This window comes from Abramis brama, assembly GCF_963993115.1.
Source record: "Abramis brama genome assembly, chromosome: 8".
NCBI classification, from domain to species: domain Eukaryota; kingdom Metazoa; phylum Chordata; class Actinopteri; order Cypriniformes; family Leuciscidae; genus Abramis; species Abramis brama.
In genome coordinates, this window is record NC_139970.1 from 45,284,655 (window position 1) to 45,302,199 (window position 17,545).

The following is a 17,545-nucleotide window of genomic DNA, read 5'->3' on the forward strand; positions in this document are numbered from 1 at the left end:
AGAGCTCCAGAGGCTAACAGCTTTTTCAGATTGTTAATTATTATTAATTATGAGTATTCAGTTTTCATGTCCTCATTAATTGACAGACTGTAGGGAATATGTGCTTTATATAAGTTAGTTCATCACTGCAGGGCCGTCGAAACTGATCGACACACGCACTCATGTGCAGGAATATGATGATGTTATCAGCCGGCCTCATCTCTCTCAGATCATAACTGTGATGTGTTCATCTTTAATCCCGTCTGCAGGGTTTCAGTCTCGGCTCGGATCGGATCTGGAACGTTCCAGGCTGTAATGCACAGAAAGCTTTTCTCTGGAGTTCTGGAGATGTTGTGTTCTGGAGTGAATCCGAGGAGCTGAAGAGTGGAGTTGTGCCGAGATATGGAGTTTGGTTTCAGGGGATATATCTTTGTGCATTTCCAGGCTTGCTAATCACATCCGTCTGTGACACGCTTGGAGGAATGGCACAGAAGTGACACTTAAAGCTGGAACGCGCTTCATAAAGGCTTGAAACCGGATTCGGCACCGATGACGATTACTGATCTGAAGATTCCTTCCGGACTTTTCCTGAGATGCATTAACATTTGCGACTCGTGAGTTGTGTGTGCCAGTCCTGAATCTGACGAGTATGAGAAAGAGGAGATGTGAATGACCTTTGCTTTGCATATTTTAATGGCATCTCAAGCACTGAAACTCCTCTCGTCTCGTGATAACCCGTGTGGAGGAGTTCAGAATTACACTCTATTACACTATTCTGTGATCGTCACACTGCATCCAATGCTTCATTTCTGGTCATGTTCCTGTAGGTGCTCTCTCTCTGCTTGACCGTCACACACACACACACACACACACACAGGAGAAGCTGAACTGAAGATCAATCTGACCAGACAACCTGATATACACACACGTTAGGATCAATTGCAGTTTTAGTATTTGTGAAAGAGTCTCTTCTGCTCATCAGAGCTGTGTTTATATGATCGAAAATACAGTAAAAATTGTGGAATATTATAATAATGTAAATCATCTGTTTTCTATGTGAATATATAGTAAAGTGTAATTTATTCCTGTGATCAAAGCTGATTGTCAGCATCGTTCCTCCAGTCTTCAGCGTCTCGTGATCCTGAGAGGTGTGTGTGTGTGTGTGTGCCGGTTAGAGCGAGACTGATGGAGTGAATATCTCAGACTCAGGGGTTGTGATTCACAGCTGGAGTTTTAGATGTTCAGCTTCTTCTTTCTCTCCGGCTGAGAGATTCTTCAACCGTCTCTCCGAAAACATGCGATCCCATGTGTGTGTGTGTGAGAGTCTCGGGTGTGTGTGTGTGTGTGTGAGTGTGTGAGGGTGTGTGTGTGTGTGTGTGTGTCAGGTGTGTGTGAGTCTCAGGTGTTTGTCAAGCCTTCCTCTCGAACGCTGAGCTGGAAATCTCTGCTTATTAACAGAAAGATCAAAGCCCATCAATCCTCTGATGTGTGTGAAGAGAAGAACATCAGTGTGTGTGTGTGCGTGTGTGCGTGTGTGTGCGTGCGTGTGTGTGTGTGTGTGAAGAGAAGAACATGAGATGAAGGAGAGATGAAGGAGAAATGAAGGAGAGATGAAGGAGAAATGAAGGAGAGATGAAGGAGAGATGAAGGAGAGATGGATGAAGGAGAGATGGAGGAGAGATGAATGAAGGAGAGATGAAGGAGAGATGAAGGAGAGATGGAGGAGAGATGGATGAAGGAGAGATGAAGGAGAGATGAAGGAGAGATGAAGGAGAAATGAAGGAGAGATGGAGAGATGAAGGAGAGATGGATGAAGGAGAGATGAAGGAGAGATGAAGGAGAGATGGATGAAGGAGAGATGGAGAGATGAAGGAGAGATGGATGAAGGAGAGATGAAGGAGAGATGGAGGAGAGATGGATGAAGGAGAGATGAAGGAGAGATGAAGGAGAGATGAAGGAGAAATGAAGGAGAGATGGAGAGATGAAGGAGAGATGGATGAAGGAGAGATGAAGGAGAGATGAAGGAGAGATGGATGAAGGAGAGATGGAGAGATGAAGGAGAGATGGATGAAGGAGAGATGAAGGAGAGATGGAGGAGAGATGGATGAAGGAGAGATGAAGGAGAGATGAAGGAGAGATGAAGGAGAAATGAAGGAGAGATGGAGAGATGAAGGAGAGATGGATGAAGGAGAGATGAAGGAGAGATGAAGGAGAGATGGATGAAGGAGAGATGGAGGAGAGATGAAGGAGGGATGAAGGAGAGATGAAGGAGGGATGAAGGAGAGATGGATGAAGGAGAGATGAAGGAGAGATGAAGGAGAGATGAAGGAGAGATGGATGAAGGAGAGATGGAGGAGAGATGGATGAAGGAGAGATGAAGGAGAGATGGATGAAGGAGAGATGGAGGAGAGATGGATGAAGGAGAGATGAAGGAGAGATGAAGGAGAGATGAAGGAGAGATGGATGAAGGAGAGATGGATGAAGGAGAGATGAAGGAGAGATGAAGGAGAGATGGATGAAGGAGAGATGGAGGAGAGATGGATGAAGGAGAGATGAAGGAGAGATGGATGAAGGAGAGATGAAGGAGAGATGGATGAAGGAGAGATGAAGGAGAGATGGATGAAGGAGAGATGAAGGAGAGATGGATGAAGGAGAGATGGATGAAGGAGAGATGAAGGAGAGATGAAGGAGAGATGGATGAAGGAGAGATGGATGAAGGAGAGATGAAGGAGAGATGGATGAAGGAGAGATGGAGGAGAGATGGATGAAGGAGAGATGAAGGAGAGATGGATGAAGGAGAGATGAAGGAGAGATGGATGAAGGAGAGATGAAGGAGAGATGGATGAAGGAGAGATGAAGGAGAGATGGATGAAGGAGAGATGGATGAAGGAGAGATGGATGAAGGAGAGATGGATGAAGGAGAGATGAAGGAGAGATGGATGAAGGAGAGAGGGAGGAGAGATGGATGAAGGAGAGATGAAGGAGAGATGGATGAAGGAGAGATGGAGGAGAGATGGATGAAGGAGGGATGAAGGAGAGATGAAGGAGAGATGAAGGAGAGATGGATGAAGGAGAGATGGAGGAGAGATGGATGAAGGAGAGATGAAGGAGAGATGAAGGAGAGATGAAGGAGAGATGAAGGAGAGATGGATGAAGGAGAGATGGAGGAGAGATGAAGGAGAAATGGATGAAGGAGGGATGAGGGAGAGATGAAGGAGAGATGAAGGAGGGATGAAGGAGAGATGAAGGAGAGATGAAGGAGGGATGAAGGAGAGATGGATGAAGGAGAGATGAAGGAGAGATGAAGGAGAGATGGATGAAGGAGGGATGAAGGAGAGATGAAGGAGAGATGAAGGAGGGATGAAGGAGAGATGGATGAAGGAGAGATGAAGGAGAAATGAAGGAGAGATGGATGAAGGAGAGATGAAGGAGAAATGAAGGAGAGATGAAAGAGAGATGAAGGAGATATGGATGAAGGAGGGATGAAGGAGAGATGAAGGAGAGATGGATGAAGGAGAGATGAAGGAGAAATGAAGGAGAGATGAAGGAGAGATGAAGGAGGGATGAAGGAGAGATGAAGGAGAAATGGATGAAGGAGAGATGGATGAAGGAGAGATGAAGGAGAGATGAAGGAGAAATGAAGGAGAGATGAAGGAGAGATGAAGGAGAGATGGATGAAGGAGAGATGAAGGAGAGATGGATGAAGGAGAGATGGAGGAGAGATGAAGGAGAGATGAAGGAGAGATGGATGAAGGAGAAATGAAGGAGAGATGAAGGAGAGATGAAGGAGAGATGGATGAAGGAGAGATGAAGGAGAGATGAAGGAGAGATGGATGGAGGAGAGATGAAGGAGAGATGAAGGAGGGATGAAGGAGAGATGAAGGAGAAATGGATGAAGGAGAGATGGATGAAGGAGAGATGAAGGAGAGATGAAGGAGAGATGGATGAAGGAGGGATGAAGGAGAGATGAAGGAGAGATGAAGGAGAGATGGATGAAGGAGGGATGAAGGAGAGATGAAGGAGAGATGAAGGAGGGATGGATGAAGGAGAGATGAAGGAGAGATGAAGGAGAAATGAAGGAGAGATGGATGAAGGAGAGATGGATGAAGGAGAGATGAAGGAGAGATGAAGGAGAGATGGATGAAGGAGGGATGAAGGAGAAATGAAGGAGAGATGAAGGAGAGATGAAGGAGAGATGAAGGAGAAATGAAGGAGAGATGAAGGAGAGATGAAGGAGAGATGAAGGAGAAATGAAGGAGAGATGAAGGAGAGATGGATGAAGGAGGGATGAAGGAGAGATGAAGGAGATGAAGGAGAGATGAAGGAGGGATGGATGAAGGAGAGATGGATGAAGGAGAGATGAAGGAGAGATGGATGAAGGAGGGATGAAGGAGAGATGAAGGAGAGATGAATGAAGGAGAGATGAAGGAGAGATGGATGAAGGAGGGATGAAGGAGAGATGAAGGAGAGATGAAGGAGGGATGAAGGAGAGATGAAGGAGAGATGGATGAAGGAGAGATGAAGGAGAGATGAAGGAAAAATGAAGGAGAGATGAAGGAGAGATGAAGGAGAGATGAAGGAAAATGAAGGAGAGATGAAGGAGAGATGAAGGAGAGATGGATGAAGGAGAGATGGAGGAGAGATGGATGAAGGAGAGATGAAGGAGAGATGAAGGAGAGATGAAGGAGAGATGGATGAAGGAGAGATGGATGAAGGAGAGATGAAGGAGAGATGAAGGAGAGATGGATGAAGGAGAGATGGAGGAGAGATGGATGAAGGAGAGATGAAGGAGAGATGGATGAAGGAGAGATGAAGGAGAGATGGATGAAGGAGAGATGAAGGAGAGATGGATGAAGGAGAGATGAAGGAGAGATGGATGAAGGAGAGATGGATGAAGGAGAGATGAAGGAGAGATGAAGGAGAGATGGATGAAGGAGAGATGGATGAAGGAGAGATGAAGGAGAGATGGATGAAGGAGAGATGGAGGAGAGATGGATGAAGGAGAGATGAAGGAGAGATGGATGAAGGAGAGATGAAGGAGAGATGGATGAAGGAGAGATGAAGGAGAGATGGATGAAGGAGAGATGAAGGAGAGATGGATGAAGGAGAGATGGATGAAGGAGAGATGGATGAAGGAGAGATGGATGAAGGAGAGATGAAGGAGAGATGGATGAAGGAGAGAGGGAGGAGAGATGGATGAAGGAGAGATGAAGGAGAGATGGATGAAGGAGAGATGGAGGAGAGATGGATGAAGGAGGGATGAAGGAGAGATGAAGGAGAGATGAAGGAGAGATGGATGAAGGAGAGATGGAGGAGAGATGGATGAAGGAGAGATGAAGGAGAGATGAAGGAGAGATGAAGGAGAGATGAAGGAGAGATGGATGAAGGAGAGATGGAGGAGAGATGAAGGAGAAATGGATGAAGGAGGGATGAGGGAGAGATGAAGGAGAGATGAAGGAGGGATGAAGGAGAGATGAAGGAGAGATGAAGGAGGGATGAAGGAGAGATGGATGAAGGAGAGATGAAGGAGAGATGAAGGAGAGATGGATGAAGGAGGGATGAAGGAGAGATGAAGGAGAGATGAAGGAGGGATGAAGGAGAGATGGATGAAGGAGAGATGAAGGAGAAATGAAGGAGAGATGGATGAAGGAGAGATGAAGGAGAAATGAAGGAGAGATGAAAGAGAGATGAAGGAGATATGGATGAAGGAGGGATGAAGGAGAGATGAAGGAGAGATGGATGAAGGAGAGATGAAGGAGAAATGAAGGAGAGATGAAGGAGAGATGAAGGAGGGATGAAGGAGAGATGAAGGAGAAATGGATGAAGGAGAGATGGATGAAGGAGAGATGAAGGAGAGATGAAGGAGAAATGAAGGAGAGATGAAGGAGAGATGAAGGAGAGATGGATGAAGGAGAGATGAAGGAGAGATGGATGAAGGAGAGATGGAGGAGAGATGAAGGAGAGATGAAGGAGAGATGGATGAAGGAGAAATGAAGGAGAGATGAAGGAGAGATGAAGGAGAGATGGATGAAGGAGAGATGAAGGAGAGATGAAGGAGAGATGGATGGAGGAGAGATGAAGGAGAGATGAAGGAGGGATGAAGGAGAGATGAAGGAGAAATGGATGAAGGAGAGATGGATGAAGGAGAGATGAAGGAGAGATGAAGGAGAGATGGATGAAGGAGGGATGAAGGAGAGATGAAGGAGAGATGAAGGAGAGATGGATGAAGGAGGGATGAAGGAGAGATGAAGGAGAGATGAAGGAGGGATGGATGAAGGAGAGATGAAGGAGAGATGAAGGAGAAATGAAGGAGAGATGGATGAAGGAGAGATGGATGAAGGAGAGATGAAGGAGAGATGAAGGAGAGATGGATGAAGGAGGGATGAAGGAGAAATGAAGGAGAGATGAAGGAGAGATGAAGGAGAGATGAAGGAGAAATGAAGGAGAGATGAAGGAGAGATGAAGGAGAGATGAAGGAGAAATGAAGGAGAGATGAAGGAGAGATGGATGAAGGAGGGATGAAGGAGAGATGAAGGAGATGAAGGAGAGATGAAGGAGGGATGGATGAAGGAGAGATGGATGAAGGAGAGATGAAGGAGAGATGGATGAAGGAGGGATGAAGGAGAGATGAAGGAGAGATGAATGAAGGAGAGATGAAGGAGAGATGGATGAAGGAGGGATGAAGGAGAGATGAAGGAGAGATGAAGGAGGGATGAAGGAGAGATGAAGGAGAGATGGATGAAGGAGAGATGAAGGAGAGATGAAGGAAAAATGAAGGAGAGATGAAGGAGAGATGAAGGAGAGATGAAGGAAAAATGAAGGAGAGATGAAGGAGAGATGAAGGAGAGATGAAGGAGAAATGGATGAAGGAGAGATGAAGGAGAGATGAAGGAGAGATGGATGAAGGAGAGATGAAGGAGAGATGAAGGAGAGATGAAGGAGAAATGAAGGAGAGATGAAGGAGAGATGGATGAAGGAGAGATGAAGGAGAGATGAAGGAGAGATGGATGAAGGAGGGATGAAGGAGAAATGAAGGAGAGATGAAGGAGAGATGAAGGAGAGATGAAGGAGAAATGAAGGAGAGATGAAGGAGAGATGGATGAAGGAGAGATGAAGGAGAGATGAAGGAGGGATGAAGGAGAGATGGATGAAGGAGAGATGGATGAAGGAGAGATGAAGGAGAGATGAAGGAGAGATGGATGAAGGAGGGATGAAGGAGAGATGAAGGAGAGATGAAGGAGAGATGAATGAAGGAGAGATGAAGGAGAGATGGATGAAGGAGGGATGAAGGAGGGATGAAGGAGGGATGAAGGAGAGATGAAGGAGAAATGGATGAAGGAGAGATGGATGAAGGAGAGATGAAGGAGAGATGAAGGAGAAATGGATGAAGGAGAGATGAAGGAGAGATGAAGGAGGGATGAAGGAGAGATGAAGGAGAGATGGATGAAGGAGAGATGGATGAAGGAGAGATGAAGGAGAGATGGATGAAGGAGAGATGAAGGAGAGATGAAGGAGAGATGGATGAAGGAGGGATGAAGGAGAGATGAAGGAGAGATGAAGGAGAAATGAAGGAGAGATGAAGGAGAAATGGATGAAGGAGAGATGAAGGAGAGATGAAGGAGGGATGAAGGAGAGATGAAGGAGAGATGGATGAAGGAGAGATGAAGGAGAGATGGATGAAGGAGAGATGAAGGAGAGATGAAGGAGAAATGGATGAAGGAGGGATGAGGGAGAGATGAAGGAGAGATGAAGGAGGGATGAAGGAGAGATGAAGGAGAGATGAAGGAGAGATGGATGAAGGAGAGATGAAGGAGAGATGAAGGAGGGATGAAGGAGAGATGAAGGAGAGATGAAGGAGAAATGGATGAAGGAGAGATGGATGAAGGAGAGATGAAGGAGAGATGAAGGAGAAATGGATGAAGGAGAGATGAAGGAGAGATGAAGGAGGGATGAAGGAGAGATGAAGGAGAGATGGATGAAGGAGAGATGGATGAAGGAGAGATGAAGGAGAGATGGATGAAGGAGAGATGAAGGAGAGATGAAGGAGAGATGGATGAAGGAGGGATGAAGGAGAGATGAAGGAGAGATGAAGGAGAAATGAAGGAGAGATGAAGGAGAAATGGATGAAGGAGAGATGAAGGAGAGATGAAGGAGGGATGAAGGAGAGATGAAGGAGAGATGGATGAAGGAGAGATGAAGGAGAGATGGATGAAGGAGAGATGAAGGAGAGATGAAGGAGAAATGGATGAAGGAGGGATGAGGGAGAGATGAAGGAGAGATGAAGGAGGGATGAAGGAGAGATGAAGGAGAGATGAAGGAGAGATGAAGGAGAAATGAAGGAGAGATGAAGGAGAGATGAAGGAGGGATGAAGGAGAGATGAAGGAGAGATGGATGAAGGAGAGATGGATGAAGGAGAGATGAAGGAGAGATGAAGGAGAGATGAAGGAGAAATGGATGAAGGAGAGATGAAGGAGGGATGAAGGAGAGATGAAGGAGGGATGAAGGAGAGATGAAGGAGAGATGAAGGAGAAATGGATGAAGGAGAGATGGATGAAGGAGAGATGAAGGAGGGATGAAGGAGAGATGAAGGAGAGATGAAGGAGAGATGGATGAAGGAGAGATGGAGGAGAGATGAAGGAGAAATGGATGAAGGAGAGATGAAGGAGAGATGAAGGAGGGATGAAGGAGAGATGAAGGAGAGATGAAGGAGAGATGGATGAAGGAGGGATGAAGGAGAGATGGAGGAGAGATGAAGGAGAGATGAAGGAGAGATGAAGGAGAGATGAATGAAGGAGGGATGAAGGAGAGATGAAGGAGAGATGAAGGAGAGATGGATGAAGGAGAGATGAAGGAGAGATGAAGGAGAGATGAATGAAGGAGAGATGAAGGAGAGATGGATGAAGGAGAGATGAAGGAGAGAGGAAGGAGATATGAAGGAGAGATGGATGAAGGAGAGATGAAGGAGAGATGAAGGAGGGATGAAGGAGAAATGGATGAAGGAGAGATGAAGGAGAAATGGTTGAAGGAGAGATGGATGAAGGAGAGATGAAGGAGGGATGAAGGAGAGATGAAGGAGAGATGAATGAAGGAGAGATGAAGGAGAGATGAAGGAGAGATGGATGAAGGAGAGATGAAGGAGAGATGAAGGAGAGATGGATGAAGGAGAGATGGATGAAGGAGAGATGAAGGAGGGATGAAGGAGAGATGAAGGAGAGATGGATGAAGGAGAGATGAAGGAGAGATGGATGAAGGAGAGATGAAGGAGAGATGAAGGAGAAATGGATGAAGGAGGGATGAGGGAGAGATGAAGGAGAGATGAAGGAGGGATGAAGGAGAGATGAAGGAGAGATGAAGGAGAGATGAAGGAGGGATGAAGGAGGGATGAAGGAGAGATGAAGGAGAGATGGATGAAGGAGAGATGGATGAAGGAGAGATGGATGAAGGAGAGATGAAGGAGAGATGAAGGAGAGATGAAGGAGAAATGGATGAAGGAGAGATGAAGGAGAGATGAAGGAGGGATGAAGGAGAGATGAAGGAGGGATGAAGGAGAGATGAAGGAGAGATGAAGGAGAAATGGATGAAGGAGAGATGGATGAAGGAGAGATGAAGGAGGGATGAAGGAGAGATGAAGGAGAGATGAAGGAGAGATGGATGAAGGAGAGATGGATGAAGGAGAGATGAAGGAGAGATGAAGGAGAGATGGATGAAGGAGAGATGAAGGAGAGATGAAGGAGGGATGAAGGAGAGATGAAGGAGGGATGAAGGAGAGATGAAGGAGAGATGAAGGAGAAATGGATGAAGGAGAGATGGATGAAGGAGAGATGAAGGAGGGATGAAGGAGAGATGAAGGAGGGATGAAGGAGAGATGGATGAAGGAGAGATGGATGAAGGAGAGATGGATGAAGGAGAGATGGATGAAGGAGAGATGAAGGAGCCCTAAAAATTGCCGCTGATGTATTTGCTACTTCCTAATTTTAATGTAAGTTTTGTCCTTTTTTTAATGAGCATCTCTGGAGAAGCTTTTCCAAACCGCATCATCAGGAGTAACGGCTTAAATCCTTCCCATCTTCCCAAACCTTTGAACTGTGGGAAACAATCCCTGTTTTAGACATTCTCTCTGTGCTTCCCTGGCGCTCCGACAGACACACACTTACACTATTAAACATCTCATGGTATTCATTCACTGTTCCTGACAGATCTGAGAGAGAAACCGAGTCCCAGTGTTATCCGTCAGGATTCACAGAGCGCTCCACATCCGTCATGAAGCACGAATCCCAATCTGGGTGAGCAGAATGAGACGAAATTATTAAATATGGATTAATAATCAGAAAGCACAGAGGATGAATGTGACTCTAAATATGCATCAAAGGAGCAGTGCGAGTGAATATTAATGAGCGACAAGCCTTCGGCTCTCTGGAAACTTGACAAAAAAGCCCCACAACAACTCCGACTCGGAGACAAATACTATATTTTCCCGTTTAATAATTTTTGCATGGCAGAAGAAAACATCCGTCTTTATCATTCCGCACAGCACACCCGGAATACAGATGAGTCGCTCTGGGTTTATTAACACTCAAAAACTGGTTCCAATAAAATCCAGCCGAACATTAAGTCTGACGGTCCTCTCTAAAGGCGGACACACACACACACACACACAGACTCACATTCTCTCAGACACACACACATACACACACACACACACGCGTTACATTAGTCTTATTACTCTACTGTTAGTTTTAACACGTAAACATTTGGATCTTAGAGATTCTAAACCCGGCCGTGTTCCAGTTGAACTTAATGAAATTAATGAAGTATATTTGACATTTTATTTGCTTTGTTCCTCATTCTGGGATGGATTATTCCACTTGTAATGCACTAGTGTTGATTTCTCTATGAAGACTGTTTTACTTTCATTACAAATAGCACATCACTTCTGTCTACACCGGATCTGAACAGCATATGTGTGCACTTGCTGCTTTTAGAGCTTGAACAGAATCTTCCTCTGTTTATACTCTATAGACCCCTTCTGCGCCGACGCCACAGTTACGTCACGGCGCTAGCTGGAGGCAAAACAAACGGAAAACTGGAGGCGGCCAATACAAACCAGCACAGATTCGCCTACATAATAAGGAGCTTAAATTATTATTTTTATTATTAAATGTCATCTTGTTGTGTTGTTGGGTGCAAGAATCGATGAAACATGAGTATGCTGTATCTGGAATTTTTTTTCTAGAAAATATTCATATCATTAAAATTGCACCGTAGTGTCACTCTTTACACTGTCGTCTTCTTGGCGCTGGCTAGGCAGAACTGCGGATCGTACACACAAATCTTTACATGACCATTCAGCACATAGTTATAGGCATCTAAATATATATATATATATATGCCCTCAGTTTCTCTTTACCCTCGGTTTCTCTATCGGGTCGGTGTAGAAGTCAGGCCACTCAACCGGAGGTAGCGTTAACGTTAATCCTGTCAGATAAAATGAACTTTTGCAAATAACAATCGCGGCCCTGGACAGTGAGTGACCTTGCACATTAAGATAAAATTGGATTTTCTCCAGTCATTGTTAAAAAACAAGCTAACAAAACTGGCAAACTAACGTTAGTGAAGCGGCCAGAGGGATTGTTCTGCCTCCAGCTAAGCCCCGTCCACACAAATACGTCACCATATTTACCAACTGTAAAAGGGTCTATAGAGCATCTGGAAATAAATGGGCCAAATGTGAGATCTTCTCTTCATAGGTTTAGAACAGACTCATCGAATCCTTCCGATGCCTTCATACATGTCATCTGTCATGTGATGGCAATGATAAAGAATAAAGAAAGGAAAACATCAGATTTCTGAGACGAGGCCGCGCTCGTCTGTGTGGTGGAGAGCGGGAGATGTGTGAGCGCACGGTGGGTTTGATTGACCCGGCGCTGGATGGAGGGAACGAGCTCAATCTGCGGAAGACGGAAATCACACGTTTGCTGCTAGTCAGGATTGACAGACACAAGATTGCTGGCTTTATTATGAGGCTCGTCCTGATTGGCTGATTCAGAGCCAGGCTCGTCCTGATTGGCTGATTCAGAGCCAGGCTCGCCCTGATTGGCTGATTCAGAGCCAGATTCAAGCATTAGAAGACAGGATTTTGAAAAGAATTCTCAAGGGTCCAAATTACAGGGCATGAAAACAAACCAGTGCTCGAGTCTCTCTCTCTCACACACACACACACACAGAATAGTTATTATTTGAAGCTTGTGACATATAAACGCGCACATCAACCCGATCACATGTTTATAGCGTTCATGTAAACACTCAGATTCAGATTCATGTATAGAAGCAGCCGCTCACTCGAGAAATCTGGCAGAACTACATCAACTTCATCAGCGCTATTGTGTGTGTGTGTGTGTGTGTGTTTGAACCCTGTTCAGTGAAAAGCTAAAGGACTGGCTTCCTCAGTGCTGAGAGTCAGAATGTTTTGTGGACTGCAGAACATCATGTTCTTCCTCAGTGTTTCTGTCTCGGTTTCCAGCACAAACATCTAAACATTCTTAAATCAAGATTCATTTACTGGAGAAGCAAAAGACTGCAGATATTAAGTGTTGCTTCTCCAGTATCTTGATTTAAGAATGTTTAGATATTTGTGCTGGAAAGCAAGACAGAAAACACATTGCTATTGTGCACAGCGTTTACAGTGTGAATGACCAACTACATCTGAATTGTATAACAAAGCAAGAGCACTGTATCCCAAAATGCAATGCACATGACTTGACAATCAGTTTCCATTGTTATAAATGATTGGGAACAAACATCAGCCACAATGATTAGCATTTCTGTCTTGACTCTTTTTTTCTTTTCTTTTTTCATTTTTTATAATTTTCCACTCAGTCATGCACTGGATTAAACATGCAGAATGATGACATGTACTGAGGTCTTAGTGAATAATGCTATTGTTTTGATTGCCTTTTTTAAAGAAAGAATGTATTCGGTTCTGAACACAGAGTCTCTCTCCTGTGAGAATAATACTGTATTTGTTGGAGAGCTCGATCCCACACGGGAAGCAGGACTATCAGAGACAGGCTTTATTCTGCCGGGAGAGACCCGAGCGCTCATGCGGAGACTTCAGATCGCTTTGGCCAGATTGAAAATATAATCGCTCTCAGAAATGTGTCTGAGATCTACAGACAGAGCGAGGGTTGGATGAACAGAACGGTGAAAAATGGAGAGAGAACGAGACAGAATGGGACCGAGCGAGAGACTGATGAGTCTCGACACACAACATCTCTCTCGACACGACCTCAACGACACCAGAGAGTGTGTGTGTGTGTGTGAGAGAGAGAGAGATACTGATGAAGCTCGACACACAACATCTCTCTCGACACGACCTCAACGACACCAGAGAGTGTGTGTGTGTGTGTGTGTGTGAGAGAGAGAGAGAGACAGAGATACTGATGAAGCTCGACACACAACATCTCTCTCGACACGACCTCAACGACACCAGAGAGTGTGTGTGTGTGTGTGTGTGTGTGTGAGAGAGAGAGAAAGATACTGATGAAGCTCGACACACAACATCTCTCTCGACACGACCTCAACGACACCAGAGAGTGTGTGTGTGTGTGTGTGTGTGAGAGAGAGAAAGATACTGGTGATGAAGCTCGACACACAACATCTCTCTCGACACGACCTCAACGACACCAGAGGTCACAGGCATGATGGGAAGAGGCTCAATTACTGAGAATAACACTCAAGTTCTGCTCCCAAAACTATTGGCGGAACCGCATACTCGTAATATTTCCCTCTTATCTTTCTATTGCAAAAATAGTAAGAGTAGTGTATGTTAGTATGCGATTCAGAATTCACTGATTCGTGAAGCTTCGAAACCAGGGATGCAGCCAATAAACAGGCTTGACGAGAATAAGCCCCGCCCACTATGATGAATAGGCCCACACAGTTTTTATACAAATATTATATTTATTAAAGTATTGATGTTTCATTGATTCTAATACAATTACAAGCATGATTACAACTTTTTAAATCCTATAATAAATAAAATGTGTTTTTGGATAAGGCTTGATTAGTTTGACTGACATCTGTGTGTTATCCAATTATTAGCGTGTTATCTAAAGCGTCTCGTGCATTTCGTGCCTGGGTGAGTTTGTGTGCGTTCATCTGTCCGTTTATAATTTTTAGTTTTGTGTAAGAAAATATTAGAAAACAGCAAGAACGTTTAACAAAGTTATGTTTCAATAATTATACATAAAAAATAAATAATAAAAAACTGGCGGGAGAGAACCTGTCCCTCAGCCCTCAGATAACGGCCGCCCGGGAGTCTCCGCATCTCTCTGCAGCAGGTAAGCCGTTTTCTCTCGCAAATCAGGTCTAATATTGTGTTGTTGTGTGTGTGGACGGGTGTAGATATACTAGCTGGCGTTGTGTGTGTGTGTACGGGTGTAGATATACTAGCTGGCGTTGTGTGTGTGTGGACGGGTGTAGATATACTAGCTGGCGTTGTGTGTGTGTGTACGGGTGTAGATATACTAGCTGGCGTTGTGTGTGTGTGTACGGGTGTAGATATACTAGCTGGCGTTGTGTGTGTGTGGACGGGTGTAGATATACTAGCTGGCGTTGTGTGTGTGTGGACGGGTGTAGATATACTAGCTGGCGTTGTGTGTGTGTGGACGGGTGTAGATATACTAGCTGGCGTTGTGTGTGTGTGTACGGGTGTAGATATACTAGCTGGCGTTGTGTGTGTGTGGACGGGTGTAGATATACTAGCTGGCGTTGTGTGTGTGTGGACGGGTGTAGATATACTAGCTGGCGTTGTGTGTGTGTGGACGGGTGTAGATATACTAGCTGGCGTTGTGTGTGTGTGTACGGGTGTAGATATACTAGCTGGCGTTGTGTGTGTGTGGACGGGTGTAGATATACTAGCTGGCGTTGTGTGTGTGTGTACGGGTGTAGATATACTAGCTGGCGTTGTGTGTGTGTGTACGGGTGTAGATATACTAGCTGGCGTTGTGTGTGTGTGTACGGGTGTAGATATACTAGCTGGCGTTGTGTGTGTGTGGACGGGTGTAGATATACTAGCTGGCGTTGTGTGTGTGTGGACGGGTGTAGATATACTAGCTGGCGTTGTGTGTGTGTGTACGGGTGTAGATATACTAGCTGGCGTTGTGTGTGTGTGGACGGGTGTAGATATACTAGCTGGCGTTGTGTGTGTGTGGACGGGTGTAGATATACTAGCTGGCGTTGTGTGTGTGTGGACGGGTGTAGATATACTAGCTGGCGTTGTGTGTGTGTGTACGGGTGTAGATATACTAGCTGGCGTTGTGTGTGTGTGGACGGGTGTAGATATACTAGCTGGCGTTGTGTGTGTGTGGACGGGTGTAGATATACTAGCTGGCGTTGTGTGTGTGTGGACGGGTGTAGATATACTAGCTGGCGTTGTGTGTGTGTGGACGGGTGTAGATATACTAGCTGGCGTTGTGTGTGTGTGTACGGGTGTAGATATACTAGCTGGCGTTGTGTGTGATGTTGTATGACTCAAGTGACTGTTGAAAAAGTTAACGTCTGTGTTTTTGTGTGTGTTCGTAATCGTAATGTTTGAGGAAACTAACCCTAACCCTAACCTAAGCGACCTGGATCTTTCTACACAGCTTTGTTCTAACTTTATAGTTTGAGTATTGTAATCTTCAACAGTATATAGTGATCGATACTATTGTGAATTTATTTTGCTTATGTTGACACTGGACGAAGTTACGCGAATCAGTGATGCGGAGCGCCAAAGTCACGTGGTTTCAGTAAACGAGACTTCGTTACGTCATAACTGTTTCGCCGCTTTGGGGCGATGATCTCCGCGAACCCATGAACCAGTATGTGTGTGTGTGTGTGTGTTCTTTAAAGGCAGTTTTAAGTTTAATGGCTGTTTAAAAGGTGTGACCTTTTCCAGAGGACACTGGCACAGCAAGCGGGCTAAAATATTCAGAAACTGTTTCTGCAGCACTCCAAACATAAATATGCCATACTCTGCTGTTCAATATATTCATAACCTCGGATGATGGGCTGTTGATCAGCAGGAGCATAACAACTCTCTCTATTATAAATGACAGAGTGAGGAAAGAAAATAGTCCCAGTACTTCTGTGATAATATGAATATTTGTAATACAGAAATAATGAAACTGTGTGTCATAACTAAAACAGCACGACGCAGATCCGAATGATCCCGTGTGATTGTTTCAAAGGTTTAGTTGACACACATTTAGGAATAAGATCACGTGGGTGTTTGAATCGAGATCTCCATCTTTTAACGATAATTTAAAATTTAAAAATCAATAAAAATGACAAAAACAACAAAATTACTAAATCTTTAACATTAAAATTAAAACAGAAAACATAAAAAAAAAATCTAATTCAGAATATTTATAAAAGTGTGTACATTAATGATACTAAAATAACATTAACAACATTTGCATGTAGTGCTGGAAAAATAGATTTTATATGGGCTTTACATCTGTTTTGCATAATAAGTAGGCTAAGTGTGAATGTAAATGTAATGGCCATTATATAGACGGGATCTGAGCGTGTGTGTGTTCGTGTGTGTGTGTGTGACGTCATTCAGACGGCAAAACAGTGTTATTAAAATATTTTTTACAAACATTTTTTTATCATAGAGAATGTTTAAATACTAATTAAAAACAATTGTTAACAGTCTGTGTTATTAATGGTCTATGTCGTTTCCAACTGTATTTGATTCTTTGCCAAGTACCCCCCCGACCGCCAATCATCTGAGATAGACATAAAAGCTATGACTATGATATAGTGATGTGCCATCATTATGAGATTTATTAAACAAATGAAAAACATTTGCAATAATAAACAACGTATCATTACCGATAACTGATCATGCAGTTTAATTACCCCTTGACTGGCCCCAAACATGTTTGATAAAAGAAACATATGCAGTGTGTATATAGCCTATATGATGTGTATTACATTTTAGCTCAAAAACAATTGTAATAAAAGATAGGATCATAAGATGCGCAATATATCATCAGACATGGTTTTTACCACTTAATGAAGTTTTGCTTTGTAGAAAGCCTTTCTTTAAAGTGAATTTCGTTTTGTACAAATTGTATTTTAATTTTAATAAATGTTTCATCAACCAATTGCATGTATTTAATAAATATATACAAATATAATACAATATAATAACCGTGGCATGGAGGCGCCGGTGCGCCGCGTTCACTTGCATTGCATTGTGAAGTTGAACTAGAGCGCATCTCATCGTAAATGAATGAAACTCAGCGTAGGCTACGCCTCATACATTAGCATTAAACATCTTTGCTGCATCCTTTCTAGAACAGACAAGGGCTTTCTTGCGGCTCGCATCAGCAGAGCACTGCATCGTCCATAGACCGCACAACACTCAGAGCACTGCATCGTCCATAGACCGCACAACACTCAGCGCACTGCATCGTCCATAGACCGCACAACACTCAGAGCACTGCATCGTCCATAGACCGCACAACACTCAGCGCACTGCATCGTCCATAGACCGCACAACACTCAGCGCACTGC